Source organism: Oreochromis niloticus, linkage group LG4, assembly GCF_001858045.2.
Source record: "Oreochromis niloticus isolate F11D_XX linkage group LG4, O_niloticus_UMD_NMBU, whole genome shotgun sequence".
NCBI lineage: Eukaryota > Metazoa > Chordata > Actinopteri > Cichliformes > Cichlidae > Oreochromis > Oreochromis niloticus.
The window spans coordinates 27,353,100-27,373,283 of NC_031969.2; the positions used below are offsets into that span (position 1 = coordinate 27,353,100).

General features: G+C 38.7%; 1 protein-coding gene and 1 non-coding gene across 4 annotated transcripts in view; one reads left to right on the plus strand and one right to left on the minus strand.

Annotated features, from left to right (window-relative positions):
- gjc1 (gap junction protein gamma 1) overlaps positions 1–20,184 on the plus strand; it is a 44,519-nt gene that overhangs the window by 15,781 nt on the left and 8,554 nt on the right. The window contains exon 2 of one of the 3 annotated variants that reach the window (XM_019357696.2): positions 9,977–10,074. The exons of 1 other annotated variant lie outside the window; for it this stretch is intronic. The gene's annotated coding sequence lies outside the window, so the exon portion shown is untranslated. Of the gene's footprint in view, positions 1–9,976; positions 10,075–18,832; positions 19,195–20,184 lie in introns of those variants that run through there. One more of the 3 variants, XM_005468887.3, reaches the window with a different exon arrangement.
- Positions 13,237–13,309, minus strand: trnac-gca (transfer RNA cysteine (anticodon GCA)). The gene has a single exon. It is a non-coding gene; the product is annotated as a tRNA-Cys (tRNA).

Here is a 20,184-nt window from a genome sequence, read left to right on the forward strand (position 1 = left end):
ATTAACTTAACCCAAATAAAATGTTAATGAGAGCACTGGGAGCTCCTCTATGCATGTGTGTGGATGCACTCACATTTATGCCACCGTGAACCCTGAATGCAGCGGGATCCCTCCTCCTTTCTCCACACAAACTCAGCCAAAATCATCATCTCGGCGTTCAGTCACTGTGATGGCAAGGATGTCTCTACTTATCTGCAGTAAACAAATTCAACCGCGGCTGGCAGTGGCATTTGGCCTCTGTGTGCTCTCCTTCCTGGCAGCATGTGTGAGTGGAGCTGCTGCAACTGGAACAACAGAGGATCCTGAAGTCGACGGTTTCTCCTCTAACGTGTCTGATTTAAACAGTGCGGCGCCGCGGGCTGAAAGTCACATTTCGTTAAACAATGCTAATTAATTTTTGCAGGAAGTCATGCGTGTTTCAAACTGATTGACTCATTGTCACACCCTAAATAGATGAAGCGGTCCACCACATGTGATGCTTTGAGTGTCAATTTCACGCCAGCTGTAGGGGTGGAAGTTAGGGTCTTAATGTTTGTAAAGTCAAATTTCGGGTATTAAGAAAGGGGTAGCTTCATAGGGCCGCTGTTAATCAGTCACTCATTAGTGTTGTTGCATTGTAATAATCTTCTGGGACCTTTTTGTGCTTTATGTTCCATTAACAGCGAGTCTGTCATCTGTATGGAGAGCGCCGACAGAGTTAGCTCTGACAGCAGGGGGGCGGATGAGCGCTGTTGGCAGGTATCAGGTCTGCTTTGGCTCGAGACAATGAGCTTCATGGTGAATCTGGGCTTCTGCACAGGAGCAGCCTAATGCTCTTAAGACTCCCTTCATCTCATTCCCTCTTTCCCGCTTTACCTTGCTTAACCCATATGTCTTTTCCCCATGCATTCCCACTATCTTTCCTCTAAGGTCAGTCTAGCTGAGCTCAGGGACCCATTATTCATGGTCAGTCATAAGTCAGTTCTTTAATCATCTGACAGGGAAGCACCCCTGAGTGCAAGAAATCAGTCTCATCAATAAGTGGAGAAATTGTGCTTTCTTTGTGCGTGTGTGTTTGTGTGTGGTAATTGACCCTTGTGTTGCAGTCGGCATATCGTTTTGCACTCTGGTGGATTATTCCTGTCCCCCTGGGCTTGTTAGTGGTTTGTTTCACATCGGTTCCATGTCACACTGAAAGCACATAAAGCCCCGTTTGGATAAGAGCGTGATAGTGTGTTTGCTCTGGGTTTCATCGACACAAACAAAAGAAGTTAAGAAAAAAAAAAAGAAGAAAAAGCCATAGCTAATTGACATTAAAACAGCATCATTTCAGCCTCATTTGTTCCTGAAAAACCTCAAGGCAATTTGTCTCCAGCAAAAAAAAGTTAAGTTAATTGCTGCTTCTTTTATGCTTTTTGTGTGCATAGCTAAAGGCTTTGTTACCCCTCAACGATGCAACTTGTGGCTGACATCAAAATGAAACATTTTACAAAACAAGAAAAAGCTAGTGTGCCTCCATTTTCCTACTGCAGTGTCTGCTTTAAAAAAGAAAAGAAAAGAAAAATAGCCATAACCATTAAAATGTTGCCTTGAATCACGGTCCTCTGTGATGGTACAGCACAGAAAAGAGAGATGGAGGAATCCCCTCATGAAAACAACATTTGATTTTGACAACTTTACATTCCCCACTAATATACAATGACAAATGTGTACTCAACAGCCACTTTATTAGGTATGCTGTTCAGTGGCTCGTTAATGCAAATATCTAATCAGCCAAGTAGACATGGCTAACAAGACCAGCTGAAGTTCAAACTGAGCTTCAAATGCCGCTTTCAAAGTCACCTACTTTGGAAGAAAATGGAGAAGGCATGGTTGTTGGTGCCTAGTGGGCTTGTAAGAGTATTTTAGAAACTGGTGATCTAATAGGATTTTCCCATACAACCAGATAATTACAGTAAATGGGTTGAATGGATCAAAATGCCTTGTTGAGGCCAGAGATCAGAGGAGAATGGGCAGTCTGCTTCAAGCTAATAGGAAAGCAATAGTAACTCAAACAAACACCTCTTACAACGAAAGAATGCAGAAAGCATTTCTGAATGCATTCTGCATCAGACCTTGAAGTAAGTGCACTATAGCAGCAGAAGACCACACCTATTGCAACTTCTGTCAGCTAAGAACAGCAAACTGAGGTTACAATTCACAAACACTCGCCAGAAGTGGTCAGCTTCTCGCACCTTGTTGAATCTATGCCACTGAGAATCAAGGCAGTTGTAAAGGTAAAAGAGGGTCCAGCCCACTGCTTGCAAAATGTAGTTACCAAAGTTTCCAGTGAGTGTACATTAGCAAGATAGAAACAAATGAACACACTGTTCCATACCACTCTCCACTTTTATTTGAAATCTTAATTTACCAACACAGCAGAGAAAAAGGAAATATTGCCCTTGTGAAGCAGGTGGCATTTAAGGAGTCCCCTACATAGTTATCATCTGGAAGAAAAAAACTCTATACTCTTTTCTGAACTTCAATCACATTTGATTGAGTGAATGGTTTATAAGGATTAGGAGGTGGGGCTGAATATTGGAATAAATGAGGATCCATAATGGGTCCAGAGGAAAAGTGTCTCAGTGAGCTTCAGCCACACCGTCCTTCTGTGCTAGCTGAAAGAGAAGGAGAAACAGTGTTTAGAGGAAGAGCTTTGAGAATTACCAAGCAGGTAAGTGAAGGAGAATTAATATGACATGTGGTGTTGTTCCAAAATTCAAGTTGTAATAACCTGATTTAATACTTTCTATATCTGTAACACATTTGGCTGTCAGATTAATAAAAATCCCCCAGGCGAGTTTGCTTCCCTCTAGCATGATGCATTTTGTCTTCTTAGCCAACTATCAGCTTGTGAAACTAATAAAAAAATAGAAAGAAACCTTATTACTAGCATAGAGTAGACTTGAAAAGAGAAGACTTGATGGCTAATTCCCAACTTTGGAGTTGGAATCCCCTAAAGGAAAACAGGAGGTGACAGGAGGTGAACTTAGATTTGTGATTGCACTTGTTAAGTTGCGCAGAGCAAATGCAAGTGGAGCACAGATACCCAAGAAATGTTGAAGAAGTCCAAATCATTTAGAATTGCACCTGGATTCCTGTGCTCTAATATTAAAGCTGAATCAACAAATTGATTAATTTGTTTTTATCTTATGGGATTACCCACTACACTAAGTCTTTTGCAGACATTGGTCAGACACAGTGAAACAAGCAAACTGGATATTATTTGGGCTTTAGGAAACTGTGACATGTTTTTTTTCTGTTAATATATGATTTAATGAAAATGTGTTTTTTTAAAGGAATTAATTTAAATAATTCATAGTTGAAGAGACACATCACATGTGAAGTGAAATTTGGACTCTAGTATGAATGCAGCTTTTTTCTAAACTTGTGGTATAATTAAATTGTCTATATAAGGGGCTGTCGGCTTCACGTGGCCTCAGACTAATGGAATAAGCCATTATGCAAATCAAGCAGTGTATCTGATATGTAGGAAGCGAGAGTCAGTCCTTATGGTTCTTGATGGATGATGAAGAGAAGGAAGTGGAAGAGGGGGGGATGGAGATGGCAAACAGCAGGAAGAGCGACTGTATCGGGATTTGTGGGGGTGGGTAGTGAGATAGGGGGGACTGTGGGGGAAGGAAACACTAGTCAGCCAAGTCCTTGCATTTCATTTATTATAATACCTCTATACTGTGAGCCAACCTTTGAGTAAGCTTCATTTTTTTGCTGTCTGTGCATTGGCACTGACTGGGATGTTACATGAGAGCGATGTCTCTGCTCTCAGTGCCATGAGCTGAAACAGGGGAGTCCATTCATGCGCTCTGATTTTGTCTCATTAGCCTGTGGTTACCATAGTGGCTCTATAGTGTAGTAGTTTACAACAAGTGAAAGAGTCTCAGTTTGGATCTAGGAGGAGACATAAATCCCTTTGAGTTGCATCATCTCGCAAATCTGGCAAATCCAACATGCAGAGTTACCCACTGTGAACACAGTGGAACCTAAAGTATCTTAGACTCTGGGTACCTATGTGCTGAGCTGCCTTTATGCATTTGTTTGTTGCTTCTATAGAGTAAGAGAATTTACATTGCTGGAAGTGTTTTCCAATTTGACATATTTGTAAACTGGACATATGTCAGCAACCTTTATTTTTTAAGATGGCAGACAGATGATAGCAACGAATCAGGGAAGGCGGGAGGGGCTGGTGTACTCGTTTGAATTTCTGTCAAGATTTTGCCGCCCTCTGGTTAAGAGTTGTGAAATTGACCCTTGTGATCCCCTTGTCCAAAAAGCCTACTTTAGTTCTTGATCCGGAAGAGTGGTTTTTGTTTTTCCTTTCACATTCATGTCAAATTACAAGCAGCAGAGAGGGAACAAGTGTGTTTGAAACACACCATCAGAGCCCTCCTCTGGTTCATCTCCATCACCATTCTGCTCTTTGTCTCTATCAGTCTTTCAGACAGCAGAATGGCCCCTACAGTATAGACCGAGGCTGAAAGCTGCAGCTGCTGCACACACTGAGCAGAGGCAAGGGACAGCACTCCCCCAGTTACTACACACACATACACACACACACACACACACACACACACACACACACACACACACGGATAGAGGAGAGAGCTGCTCCTCCCTGTTTGTCTGATGTTTTGCTTTGCTTTAATAGCAAGACTGATGCCATTTAAAACTTTCGCTTCATTTCACTCAATGCAAATCCAGCTGCATTAGTGGGTTGCCAGAGTCCTTCACTGACATAGGACAGTACATCCAGTGGCCCTATACAGCCAGCTCAACCTAATTAGTCCTAATGTTAGTTAAAAGACAGCTATGCAGAGACTTTATCTCTTTTTTTGCATATGACTAAAATATATATTCAAAAATACCTTTCTTGCCCCCAGAATTATATTACATAATTTTAAATACATCACGTCTACCACATCCTGAATAAAGAATCATTAGTGTGTGAAATTAGCCGGGTTTTTTTTCTTGCTGTTTGTTTTTCAACCAAACAAACAAAAGCGAACAAAAATGAAAAACAAAAAAATGCTGTCTTCTAAGACCTTTTCCCCTATGTGCACATTTTGACAGTTGTTCAAGGTGACAAGTAGTATTTATAATAGTTACTTTCAATAGAAATGATATCAACACTTAAATAAAAAAGAAAAAAACAATGACACTTAAAATGTTTGAGCATCTTCGCTGATCTTGTAAAAAATCTAAAATTTCTTATCATTGTCACACAACTTTGGATTTGAGCACCCAAATACAGACTACAGGGAAAAAAAGCCCCAAGTCAAAGTCTAAACATGAGGAGCCAAGGAAGAAATGGAATGCAAACTTGGGCCCAGCTCCAGAAGACAGGTTCAACAAACTCTGAGTCTAATCCTTGGTGGAAAACTCTTAGCTTTCAGTTGCAGAAAAGCTGGAAAAATGAAGCCATCATCACTGGACTTCTGATAGCAGGATTCACCATGACAATGAGTAAATGAAGAACAGAGCCTTCATTTTTATGAAGCTATGTGAACGGTGACATTCATCATAAACACGGGGGGGAGAAAAATATTATTGTCATCTATGCAGTCATCCAAGTTGACCTTTACAGGTAAAGGTGAAACCCGACCAAATTTTATGTTTGATCTTTAAGTTAAAACTATCCAGCTTCACCCTGACAAGGACAAAACGCAGGTGCTAAAGGCAAAAATATGAAGCAATGAGATAAAACATAGATTACTTTGACATGTGATATTATTTAGAACCATTAAGATTCATTTAGTTTATTTTCAATAAAAACAATGTCAAGGTTCAGACTTTGCACAACATAATTTGATGACTATATTTGAATATATGAAAATATTTCAGCATAAAATCCAGTCACACAGACTGCCTGGATTCAAAAACCTCACTTTAAACTACATTTAGTCTCACATTACAACTTTCACCTAAAATATTCACAAAATATGGAACTGATAAACAATGACAGGCATTTATTCACCATTGTGACTGATACTTCTTCTTCTTCTTCTTCTTCTTCTTCTTCTTCTTCTTCTTATTATTATTATTATTATTATTAAAACACTGATGGATACAGTAATCTATGCTAAATGTTTTAATGTAGAGGAACTAGCTGACCAGCTGACAACTGCCAGTCAAAGCGATAAACAGATAGAGCCTGCATATTTTATTTTGCTTTGTTCAGCGATCACCATTTGTGCCCTTGCATAGATGACCAATTATAAAAAATGCTAATATTAAACATAACCAATATCTAACCAGGGTTTCAGTGCTTGTGACTTGTGCAGATTAACGTGCTTGGACATCAGTTACACAAATGAAAAAGCATGAGTGAAGGAGTCAAAGAGAAACTCAGAGTTTGTTGACCCTGGCACCTGAAACAGTTTAAGTTTAAAGTCTTGTTCTAGAACAAAAAAGCCAGAAATTCCTCTCATGTGAGGGTCAACAAACTCAGAGTTTTCACTAAACCTGCTTTCTGGAACAAAGCCTTGGGAAACACATTGAGACAAAAAGTTGGACAGGACTATATATGCAGAGATCACTGATTAGGGATTAGACACAGGAGGGGGATGAGATGCAGAGGCATGCAAACAACAACATTTAATCAGAAAACAAAAAAATCAGAGAATCAAGGCAGGCTGTCACAAAACAATTTTAACTCAGGACATAAAAGAAAACTAACCTTCAAGCAGATAAAATCTGGAGAAATAAAAGCTGAACAAAACAAAAGAGAGTAGCATAGACTTGAATATTAACACTTAATAAGGGAATGCAAAAGGATGAACACGGGAACAAAAAGAAAGGAAAACAGAAACAGAAACACTCGGGCAACTGCTACTACTCATAGTAACAGACATGAACCAAAACACAAGATAACACAAAAATGAAGAAACAAAGCTCAAAAAAGGGATAAGATATAAGGCAAGTTAAACACAGACAAATTTCTTAGTTTCATAGTTGTCTTCACTAAACCTAAAACCTCAGAGATAATGAACATCTCCACAGTGGTAATCAGTTTTCTTTGTTTTCACTAGCCCAGCCTTTCTTCTTCAGACTCTGCTTGCGCTCACATAAAAGGGGCATTTGATGTATTATTTGACTCTTCTTCTGCACAACGTTGACCAGTTGAATCCCCTCCCCCCAACTCCAAGGCAGATGCATTATTGGAGGAATGTGTGAAAGAGCTCTCTGAAAGAAAAGAAACATATTACAGTAAAATGAAAGATTGCCACTGCAGATAGGACAAGAGAATCAGAGAATCACCAGAAGAATGCAGAGAGGTTAGAAAAATGTATATTTTAACTCAACATAATATGCAATATTTATTTTATTGCTCGGTGTGCTCACTGTGCTCTCGTTTAATTTTAACATGACAGCAGTACATTAGGTCTCACTGTCTTATATACTAATAAACAGGAGGTTGAAATCACTTAAGTTTGTTGTCAGATTCTTCTCAAATTAATCTTATTGATTGGTGATAAACAGTCTACATGTTATGTGTTCAGCATGTGTTACCATGGTAACTGTGTAAAAAGACAGCCATATTTGTTGTTCTGGCTGTTAGCTTCATGTATGCCTCTTCGGGGCCGGTAATACAGAGCAACTCCAACACACCCAGGATATCTTTCCACCGTCTGGTTTCACTGACCCTGACAGCAGCAGTTGGGTTAAGGATCATAAGCAGGGTATTATCACCTTGATAAATCTACCATGGGATTCCAAATCTATCAATCAATACACTTAAAAATGTGGTGAAAAAAGAGGCGGTGACTTTACAAAGAAATATATAACTATAGTACTGTGGAAAAGTCTTGAGCCACCCTTCGTTTGTTTACATTTTGTTTAATAAAAAACGGAAATTCTAACAATTCTAACAAAGTCAGCATTTGGTATGACCACTTTTATTCTTCAGCTCAGCCTGAATTCTCTTAGTAAATCATTGTTGTCATTCCTTTAAGTAGTCTTCAGGAACAGTTCCCAGGGCTTCTTGAAGGACATTCAAAGCTCTTCTTTGTTGGGTGTCTTTTTTTCCATTCTCTGTTAAGACGATCCCACACTGCTTCCATAATGTTGACGTCTGGGTCTGTCCGGGTATGCTTTTACCACACTGGCAGTATGTTTGGGATAACTGTCACTTTGAAAAAATAAGCCGTTGCCAATCAATTGTTTTCTGGATCTGGCATCATGAATCAAAAGCTGATGATACGTTGGAACATTTTTTTATTAATAATTTCATCAATTTTGACAAGATCCCCAACACCACTGGCTAAAATCCAGCAGCAAACCATGCCAGCGCCTCCACTGTGTTTTATAGGTGGCTGTAGACACTCACTGTTATACCTCTCCCCTGACCTCTGTAGATATTGATGAAGGTTTAAACCAGATATTTAAAATTTGGATTCATCACTCCATAAGTCCTCTTGGCACTGATTTTCAGTCTACATCAGCCTTTCTCCCCGTGTCCCTTCGTTAATAATGGCTGTTTGACAGCCACTTTCCCACTGAGACCATTTTGGGGGACATTTTTCTCTGTTATTGGGTAATGCAGCAGTGATGAATAAACAAGAAGGAAGGGGAGACATGCAGTGAAGTGCTGCTGGTCAGACTTGAACATTTCAGTCTTATGGAATATGGTCACCTGCTCACCCAGTGAGCTAAACTGGCTTTTATTTCTTTTTTATTTCTTTTTTTTGTGTCTGGTCATAGCTGATTTTTTTTTCCTTTCTTAAGGGCATCACTCTCATACATTGTTTTTCCACAGTTTATGTTTTTTTTAGGCTTGCCACTTCTTCTTTTCTCATCCACTGTACAGTTTCTTACAATCATTTAGACTCACACTGCATGCCGTACTGTGTATATACTGTATGGGGTAGGTACAAAATATGTCAGGTACAAGGAGTGGACTGTAAACAAGAAAGCCTGGAGAACTATTGCTCACACCACTTAAAAAAAAAGAGTCTGGCTTCTTGGATGCATAATAAAGATATAAGGAAATAAGGAAAGATATAAGGAAAGGATGGCTGGTTCAAGGCTTTTCTACAGTACTGCATACTACGGGGAAAGTATGAAGAAGTTAAACATTAAAAATTTTCATCAGTGAGCCTGAAAAAGAGGGGCCATATTAATAAAGTTTAACCTATTAAAACCAGGAAGGAAAGTCAACAAAAATTCTGCATGGTTATCTTCGAGCTTTTGCATATGAGTCTATTTATATTGCTGTAATATATTATGCTTATTATGTGAACATAACTATGTTTAGAACTCCGTGTCAAAGACCAGTTTCCCCCATGGGACAATAAAGTTTATTTTTATCTTATCTTAATGTTCCCCCACTTTATCTGTATATTTACTACTAAGATATGTTCCAGGCAGGACCTTTTTCTTTTTTAAAGTAGCCTGATGGGTAATATATTAAACCAAAAGCCCGGCATACTTGACTCCAGACAATTCACCAGTCTAATGGGAACTGAAGCATTAAATTGCCTGTTAATAGGAATTTCAGCACTAACAATTAAGTATATATAATGTATTTAATATACCATGGCACAAAGAAAAAAACTGAAAAGTTTCAGCCTGTGGCTTTCCTCAGTGTATCTGAAGTGTCAGATTACTGTGTAGGTTATGGCTTTCAGAAGGCTTTGCGGTCACAATATGCCTACATCGCATATTTAATGCAGAAGTACAAATCCCTTGTTAGCATTTATTAGAGTTATTCCTACTCCACTTGGAAGCTGCAAGTCTTTTGTGTCACATAAAGCCATAAAAATACATGCACACATATTACCATTTGCATTAATGTGCAGTATGTTTTTGCAGTCCCGCTCAATAAATTCCTATTTTGCAGCAATAATTTTGGAACCAGTGGTGTGGTGTTTATAATGCACTTCTATGTGGTATCATATTTAAAGAAATGTTCTCTTCCTTTATCTATCTTCCCTCTGCCCAGCTTTTCAGCTCCTGCGGTATTAAAGATACGCTGCTGTAAAAGAAGTCATCTGTAATCCTACATGTGCTGTATGGCCCCTCTAACGAAGGCTCATCAAGGTGAAACTCTTGTATGATTTTTTTTTAGACATTAAAAGCATGGTAGCGGGTTTTTTGGGAAGAGAGGAAAAAGCACACACTGTGCATCCAGGTGTGTGATATTTAGCAGCAGCAATCGCCTCAGGAGCAGAACCGTCAAACAAGTGAGCGCACTGTAATGAAAGACTAGCCACTTCCCTGGAGAATGTGAATAATGTGAATAGGAATAAACGACATACAGTAGTTTGCAGGAGAATACACACACAAACACACACACACACACACACACACACACTTTTTCTGCCCTTAGAACCTGTCACCAGTGGGTAAGGTGCTCTGCATGCGCACACACAGACAAACACGCACACTGAATACATCCATGCCTGAAGACACAACAGGAAATAATAATTGTGAGTCACCCTCACATATGCATACAGACACACACATACAGTATATACGCAGACACAGCCAATAGCCAATCTGCGTTTTCCATAGGAACACATTTTGTTGTTACTGGAGACATTATTTCAAATTAACCACACATTTTATTCTCATTAACTGGATATTTTACACACCTTTGATTCATAATACAGACCCACAGATTCTTCTTCAGCTCCATCTGCCCTGCTCCTCTTCCTCAGTCCTTCTCTGATGGGTCTCTATATTTGCAGGTGAGCCTGAGGAGATGATAGCAGTGTGTTTCCGTGTGCGTGGGTGTTTTTGGGACTTGGTCTGCATGAATATGTATGATAATATACACATGCTGAAGTATCCGTTCACCTCAGGTTAACTCGTCTCCTCAACACTAATTACAGATGTTAATCTAATCTGCGGCCGATGAGTTAAATGAGGCTTTTTATGGTCAGACATGAGATGAAGTGTGGCTCAGTGATGTACGTGTGATAGGAACACACACCCTAAACCTTTTAAGAATTTACTATCTCAAAAAAAAGCAGTTGTCTGTTTTACTCTAACTAATGGCTGCAGCTAATGAGAGTCAAACAGCAAATATGAATTTCTGCACTTTTTGTCTCTTTTCAACGCCATTTGCAGCATAGATAATCTCTTCTAAAATTAAAAAAATGCTGTCACTGGTTTGCAAAATCTTGTTCATTGTCACTGGCATTAGCTTGCTTTGTAACTAATGCATTTAGAGTACATAAATGCATGCCCATCTAAAGCCTTATTATCCACACAGCTATAACTGTGTGATGATAGCAGTATAAGATAAAATACGTTTATTTTAAGATGTTCAAATGCAGGGTTTTAATGGTTGAATTCTGCTAAAAGAAGTTGTATGAAAAGAAACAAGCAGCAACAAAATGCAGATCTAAGGAGCACATTCAGAGAATATGCGGTTTTAGCCTGTCTCCCCTAAAGCCTTTCCACAGAGCGGAAAGCTTTTCTATTGTCTGCCACCGTGTTGCCTCTGACATGCAGCAGAGCTATATCACATGTGCAAAGATTCCTGTTTACATACAGTAATTGAAGAGGCAAAATGGGAACCTGTTGATCTACAGATAAATGTACCACCGCTGAGCTGTACTCCCTCATGATTTGTACGTGCTTTATCTGTGAATTCAGCTCTGTTTGATAATGAATTGTATCCACAAAGCCCAAGTCAAGGAGGCAGCCTCTCTCTGAACTGCAAATATTTAACAGCCCAAATGTGTTTGTTCACTCGTGAGTCTCTGCATGTTTGTGTATGATAATGAACCTGCGCTTGTAGCATCCATCCTCCCTCTATTAATTAATTTGCTCCATGGCACAGATAAAAATCAACAACGGTTTATTATTTCCCAGGATTTTTGCTTTTTATCGTGGAGGAAAAAAGGCTTTTAAACATTTCCACACATGAGATGAAGATACATGAACCTTACAGGGAACTCGAAAGCAACATGCTCTATAATATTTTTCTAAGAAGGCAATAAAAGGATCAGAAGTCAGCTGAATAGGAATGTAATTTATATAATGATCTTTAAAAAAATACCTGACACTCGTATTATTTTTTTTAGCTTGAGAGATACAATGAACAATAGTTAATTTATTACTTTTTTTGGACATGGGCATTCTGTACTCTGCATGATATAGTTGGTTGCTCGGTTCATTAGTGTTTAATGGTATTTAGAGTGTGCATTCATTCATGGCATGCTTTCTTAGGCTCCAGTAGTTGCATGGAAAAAATACATACAAAGACAAATCTGGGTGCCCCCTGTGTTTACTTTATATGCCCATAAGTCCATGAGCGCTGCTTACGGTAGACTGAGGTTCATTTAATATTACCTCCTGTAGAGAGGCAAGAATGCCCTGAATGAAACAAGCAGGGGAAATTATTGTCACAGAGCAAGAACTACTGGCATTGTTATACAGGAGATTGTATAACAACTCAGCCACAGGTGCCAAACTGGATCCTATCAACTTCTTAAAATCTGCAGTTTTCTGTTCTAATTTCATTTATTCACTGAAAGGGTTTTTCACAGAGAAAATAGATTTTGCAGATGATCAAATTAAACAGATGACTATAATGATCAAGCATTTTCAGACAAAACTGATGAAGCCCAGCTGAGTGACCCCCCCCCCCCTTTTTAAACTTGTGTTTAAACATTTATGCGTGATAATGTCACGTTATGTGTGATAATGTCATGGTTAGAAAAGGGCCTTTTGATCCACAGTCTGACGCTTTATCTTTGTGCTGTTCCCCCTTGTTCTTCTAATTTAGGGTTCACTTATAGTTCAATCCATGAATAAAATAAAAAACTACATTTCCTTTTGCTCTCTCTGATGTATTTAATGTTTCTATAGTGGTGGCTGCCTATGTATCCAGCTCATTTCCTACAAATCTAAAAAAAAAAAGAGTGCTTCCTATGATAAGGGTGATTTCAGAAAGGCATGAAATGATTTTTCACTACAAAGGCAGCATTGATTGACTAGTGATAAAGGATTCTTAAAGGAACACTGCAGCCTCTATAAGCACCCATGATTATAATTAATATAGGATTTTTTAAATACAAATGATCTGTTCTGCTAGTCATAAGTATAAACTTTTGCACTGCAGATGTGCCATACAGTATATGCATTGCCAAACTTAATTACATTAACATATGCTACATCATCATTTACTTAGCAGCTTTTGGATCGTGTGATATTGTTACCGTTTTTTCATACTGCCACTGCAGTGGAAAAAGGGGGCACCCAGATTTGAACTGGGGAACCTCTTGATCTGCAGTCAAATGCTCTACCACTGAGCTATACCCCCTTGGTGTTAGTCCAGGAAATGACCTGTATATAAAGGCAACTGTAGATCAAACAAATGACGGGCTTTTACATGTTCTTCATTTTTAAACAAATAAAAGTTGTTTACATCCATGTAATGAACCTACTGACCTGCTGTACTTTCTGATTGGTTCAGTGGGATGGTTGCATCCACTTAAACTTTGTTTGTGAATATAAAACTGACTAATCCCTCTGAAGGGAGACAAAAGTGGTAGCTAAAGTTAAACTGGAGACCTCCTAAACTGGTGTCAAATATGTGGTCACTAAGTTAAATGATATCCAAACACTGCAGTATAAACTACTCAGACCACAAGAATGTTTCTTGCTCCTTGATTAATGTTAATCATGTGAAGAAACTCTGTGATAGCACTAGAATGGACACAGAAGGCAGCAAGTTGGTTTGGTATTTATTGTAGAAATAGATTGCAGCCGATGTGAAGTGTAGACTCACTGGAGATGCTGAGATTTGAACAGCAAACCATTAAATCTAAAGGAAATCTTTTGTTTTATATCACCTTCTGCACAAGACATGCAAACATGCTTTCCGATACAAACTGCTGAGCCAACCCAAACATTAAAAATGATACTTGCTTCTGAGTTTCTTTCTACATGCTGGCCTCATTAGATACATGGCCTTTAAAAATAAAATTAAATATATTTAAGATATTAAAGATTAAATGTCTTTAAGTATCCCTATCTTTTCACAAATTTCCTTACCTACATGTGAGACTAATGTAGTAAAAAAGAGAAAATAAGATCCCGCCACATTTACTGACAATGCATAAGATTAGAATTTAGGGAATTTTAAGGTCCCCCATTTGCATTTTATTCTAAAAATCTAAACATGAGTTAGAAACTCATAGAAACTCGATAACTGAAGCACACACAAGCAGTCAGCCCAGCCTCTCCTCTTTTTATTAGAACATCAGAAAAAAATTAAAATTTATTCCTTTTTTGGTATTTTTTGTTTGTTTGTTCTTCACTACATAAATGAAGACATTTCCACTATTAATTGATGTTGAAACAGCATTAACGTGGAAAAAAATAACTTTGTTAATGAAATGAAATGTCCAACTCTCAAAATTTCTTTGAGGATGGTCTCCTTAAACATGTTTCCCTCTTGTTTAAACAGCCGTGTGTCAGTGTATCATCTCAAATGTATGTTTGTTGATTCATATGTTTACAGCAACAGCTTCGCCTCCTCTCTGTGAGGTGTTCAACCCACCATCGAAGAGCTTAACTTGATGGCTGGCGTTTGAAAAATTGTGGTACTTTAATTTGGTAAAATTAAGACAGTCATGAGAAAGTTTACCATCAGGAAGTCATCAATCAAATTTAACTTTCTTGTTTAAACTTTTAAATTCCACACTGCACATGCAAATGGGTCCAAAACACTCCACACATCTTGTACAATTTTTTCATAAAGCTAAACTTTTTGATGAAACCCATATTTTAAGATGACTCGGCTGTCTCGGGCTTCATGCATATTAATAGCAACTCATCAGTCTACGGCTCTGAAAGAGATTTCTTTAATGGCCTGGGTGGAAGTATGTTGTGAAAATACCGACAAGAAGCCAAATGACAACTTTGTCACTTAAGCCTCTTCTTTAAGCGCTTCAGTGTTTACATGGACGATACACAGTAAAATGAGCCAAATTAGTTTGGTTTATGCGTGCCGAGTGAAGGATTATGGGTGCTAAGCGGTCCCAATCTCCTCAATCCATCTATGAGCAGCCTGTGTTATGACGTGCTCATATATACACATTTTCTGAAGGCTGCTCATATGCGCTCAGAATATAAAATGCAAACAGAAGACTTACAAGAACCCAGTGTTGATGACTTGCCTCAAATGTTAAGCAGTGAAACTGTTGATTGTTTGCTCTGGTGCTGTATGGAGAATGAAAGGCGTTTCCTTTGCAGTATGACAAGATCTTCATGTTATCTAGCAGCACGCATGAGTACTGCATATATATGCAAGCATATGCAAGTGTGACATAGATGTTTGCAGTTTATATTACCTTAATATTATTTTGTGTGGTTAAAGGACTGATGTTATCGCAAGGACTTAAAAAAAGGCATGTTATTATGGATGGATCTTTGCATATGCTATTGGTGTTAACAAATTCTGGTTTCTAGTTTACTCTTATTTGAGTAATTGTATTATTTCTACTCTTATTATCGTGTGTTTCACATAGGGTGCAAATGGAATTGCATTAAGGATCTCTTGATTTGATTTGTGTACTCACCTTACAGTATGATGTGTCGTGTTGAGAGAAGTTGTTGTCAATGTGGTGCTATTTAAGTAAATACTGAAATTAAAACTAAAAACTCTGGACAAGGGAAGCAGTCAAAGACAGTCAAAGTTTGTGGCCTTCACAGGGGGCAACCAGAGTTGAACTGGGGACATGTTGAGCAGCACTCATATGCTGTAACCCACAGCTAAACCCCTCTGTGTGGCAAACTAGCAGTGACAGTAACATGGAGTATGTCCATTTCATGTCAGCAGAGAAAAGAGTAAAACCATCTCTCCCCCTCACTGTCTGCGTAATCACACAAACACAGATGGTCTTTCACAGAATGATTTACTGTATATTACTTGAATGCTAAAGTTTGTCACATAGTCTGATTAAAAGTAGCTGTAAATCACGATATGCGTGCTTAAAAAACTATCACAAATTCGACTTCCAGTTAAGGATTTGGGTGTTCGTTCCCATCATTACTCTGAACTTCAGCATCAGCACCATCATTAAAAAACAACTCAAATGAATTGACATCAAAGGAAAGAATGTTGCCAGAGTATTCAAGGTTACTGCCAAGATGACACATTAAAAAAGACTCACAGATAGGAAGGAAACTTGGCAAAAAACTGGGATTAACAAAAACATTTTTAACCAAAGCTGTGGACTTTGAGCCACATGATATGAATTTAAAGAGGAATTATACTCTGTGCTTTCTCAGCGTATGATCTTTGAAATTCGGTGATAGGAATTGGTCCGCTCAAAAGAGAGCGATAAGAAAAGAGGCTGCGATAGCGTGCAGTCCTAATTTGAGCAACCACCACTGGTGAGTGGATTTGGACAATATCAGACGAACATCTTTTATTGTTCGTAGCGTGCATGATTATGACTCATGAGAGGACGCGAGGGAGGGGGAAGAGGGAAGGAGTGAGGAGGGCATGTGGACGCTGGAAGAGATGGAGGATTATGATTGAGTCTTTATGCTTCTGAAAGCACCAACTAAAGTCCATAAACGTTGGCAATAAATGTTCATGTTTTAAGTTTCCCAACCTTCAATTGAGAGTACACTGTGTTCTTTCATTGTTGCCCATATGATGTTGGGAAGGCATGGTGTGTGTGTGTGTGTGTGTGTGTGTGTGTGTGTGTGTGTGTGTAGTTATCCACTGGCAATAACTGACTTAACCTTTGGGTCTGAAAAGTGAACACAAGTCAAGTGAAAAGCCTGTATGTGTGTGTGTCTGTGTAGGTGTGTATACTACATACACTCACTGGGAACTTCATTAAGTGTACCCACTTCATTAGATACTCTTTAACTTCTTGTTAATGCAAATATCCAATCAGCTGATCATATCTTGTAGACACATGTAGACATAGTCAAAACCTGCTGAAGTTCAAACCAAGCATCAGAATTAGGAGGAGAGGTGATTTAAGTGTCTTACTAGGAAGGCAACAGTAACTCAAATAAACACTACTGACAAGCAAAGTATTGCTTGAGTATTGTATAGTATACATACTCAATTGAGTATTGTTTAAATAGCACAGCCTACCTGAATGTTATTGCTGATCATGTCCATCCTGTGAACTTAACATTGAGTTCATTGTGATCAAATGACCCACACAGTCACAAGATCTCCATCCAGGACTTCGGGATATCATGGAATAAGAGATTTGCATCGTGGATGTGCAGCCAACATATCGGAAGGAGCTGCATCATGTTGTTATTTCAATATTAGGCCAGTTTTGAAGACAAAAGGGGGTCCTAGCTGGTGCTAGCAACATATAGTGAATATAATGAATAGTTTAGTGTGTGTCTACAGTACGATCAGTTGTCCGCGTCTATGGGTTAGTTTAAGCTCGGGGGAAAAAAATCGGACAAACAAAAAAAATCACAAAGAAACAAAAAAAACAAGTTCATATAAAATTATTGTTTTGATTGTTGCCTTTATTTTTATTTTTTTTATTATTGATTATATTCACAGTTTAGTAAGTGTTATGTTTTCTTCTCTTTTCTTCTGTCCTGGTGAAATCTGCAGCATTTAATATTCAGTTTTTATGGTGCTACATAAACAGAGCATTACTTCTGTTTTCTTCTTTTTCGTCTTCTCCTTCTTCTTCTAAATATGGAGCAAATGAAGCATGTTATAAGTCTGTTGAAGAGGGAATTAATGTAAGTGTGAGACAGACGTTTAGACACAGGAGCCATGCTTACCTCTTTTGCCTCTCCTTTGCCTTTGGTTCTGAAAGGTCACATAGAATAAACATGTAAAGTTTTTGTCCTGTTTTAGTAGCTGTAGCAGCAGGTAGTACTGTCACAGTTTCTCATTATATGAGATTGGACATCCAAACCTCCCATGTCATGAACAGCTGACAGTGAACTGGCTAAACAACAACAACAGCTGGTTAAGCTAATGTTAAGCATTATTGTACTAACCAAAATAATAATTTCCCTCTGATAAAGAATTAAATTACATCCTCACAACGTATGAGAGTTTATTTACCATGTGTCCGAGTGCAACAATGTTAGACCCACTTCAAAGAAAGTTTGAATAACAGCAACTAACAGCGGCTAACTCCAGCTAACAGGAGTGGCAAAAGCAGTAGCGCTTATTGACAGACAAGTTCAGGATATCTTCAACAACTCATCTCGGTATCGCTGTCATCACATAGAAGTAAGCTTCACTAACTCTTCCACTTGTATTTGTCTCCTTTTACAAAGTTTTACAGCCTCTTCCTGATTAAATAGACATGGATTCATATTGACAGCTGAATTAAACAGTGGATTGACATCTGCTGTAGCTAGGATTATGCACTTGAATTGGGAGGGTTAAGAAAAAAGAATTCAGTTGACTGCAACCTACAGTCAACTCACATGTAGCAGTGAGGTTTCACATACTGTAACCTTCAATATAGAGATTAAATATCCTGGTGATGTACAAACACATTGGTCATTTCAACATTCAGCTTTGTTTTTCTCAGTTCAATTAAAGAAGACAGCACAACTTGTGGCCCTTAATGCTGCAAAAGCACAAAGACCTCTAATCACAACACTACCTTTAGATTTGCTGAAATCCTCCTCATGTCCTGCTTCTCTCCAGTGGCTAGAGGTCTCACAAAATCAGCAAGTTGAGTATTATTTACCTCCAAAAGCCCTCCTATGCTTTGACTGTCTGTCAGTCCTAGACCTCCCCCCTCGTTTACCCTCCAAGGGGTATTAGCCCCCCCACCACCTCTTCCTCATCATCACCACACATACAAACACACCCCCACCCCCAACCATGACCCAGTTTGGAGGGGATGAGGGGGTAAGTGAGGACCATTGTGTGAGTACCACAGGGAGAGAGGCAAGATGCTCTGCCTCTCTCATTCCTCTCCCTTTCAGGAAGGACTCACACTTGGTTAAGCACACACACTGAGACTCTTCATAAGAGAACGTCCAGAAAGCCGAATGTTTTGTTGTGAGGTTTTTGTTGTCGAAATGCCGCTTTTGATTTTAGGTTAGGTTTGTTTGATGTCAGGCGAGGTTAAGAGCCTGTAAAGGAGACTATAAGTGAGACGAGGAGACAGAGATGAGCGGGCCTCATGTTGAGAGACAAAGGACACAGTACCTGGGATCCGGGAGAGAAGGAGTAGAGTGAGTATGCTGCTTCATCACTTTACTTTGCTCCTTGTGTTGTTTTTTATAAAATTTTCAAGTATTTTTTAAAAATCTGAAATGATGTCAGGTTGCCTGACCAAAGATCCAGTATTTCCAAAACGAAACAGCAGATGAATGACTTCCTGAACTTGTTTGTAATCTTCTGGAGAACGTACATTACTATTTCTAACAGCGTAAGGCACAGATGCACGTGGAGAGGCTGCTCCTGCCTCAGAGATTCTTCCTGTAACATATGGAACTAGTTTTCCGTTGTGTTCCTTCCCTTCGGAAACTATTAATGAGGGATTTTTTTTTTCTTACCACAAACGCAGAGAGGCATGCTTCTTGAAAACCTGCCTCTCTTATGTAAAATGAAAAAGACTTAATTTAAGCAACGACCTCCTCATTTTGAGATCTCCTTATAGGCCGGGGTCCATGACCACTTTGAAAAAAAAAAAACTGTCAGCAGTTTCTGTTTTTATCACTCAGTATTGAGAGTGATTTGAATTCCTTTATCTTTTTTGCTGCACGCTTTATGAACCAGAGGCCCAAACTGGGGTGCAGTGCCTACTTAACTCTTTGGAATTCATAGTTTATTTGTGTTTCATGGCCGCGCACACTGATCACTCTGCAATTAAGTTTGATGACTGTTTGTATATGTGTGTCTGTGTAGAAACATGAACCATAGAATCTGAAAATGGATGTTAATTATAGTGTTCAAAACCATTTGTCATTGAACCTAATGCTAAGTCACTCTTGACATGCATGATTTTAATCACTTGAGAGAATTTTTTAAACAGAGTTACTGCTCAGGAAAAACAGAAGTTAGTTAGAAAATGTTGGTAAGAATTTCCTTTAGCTATGCTGGATTTTTGGATGATTTGAAACGCAGTACAGAAAATCCCTTTTCTACTTAATCCACACATTTGCCAGCTGTCAGTCCTCTACTGACGCTGTAGACGTTAAGATTTATTGTAATTATTATAT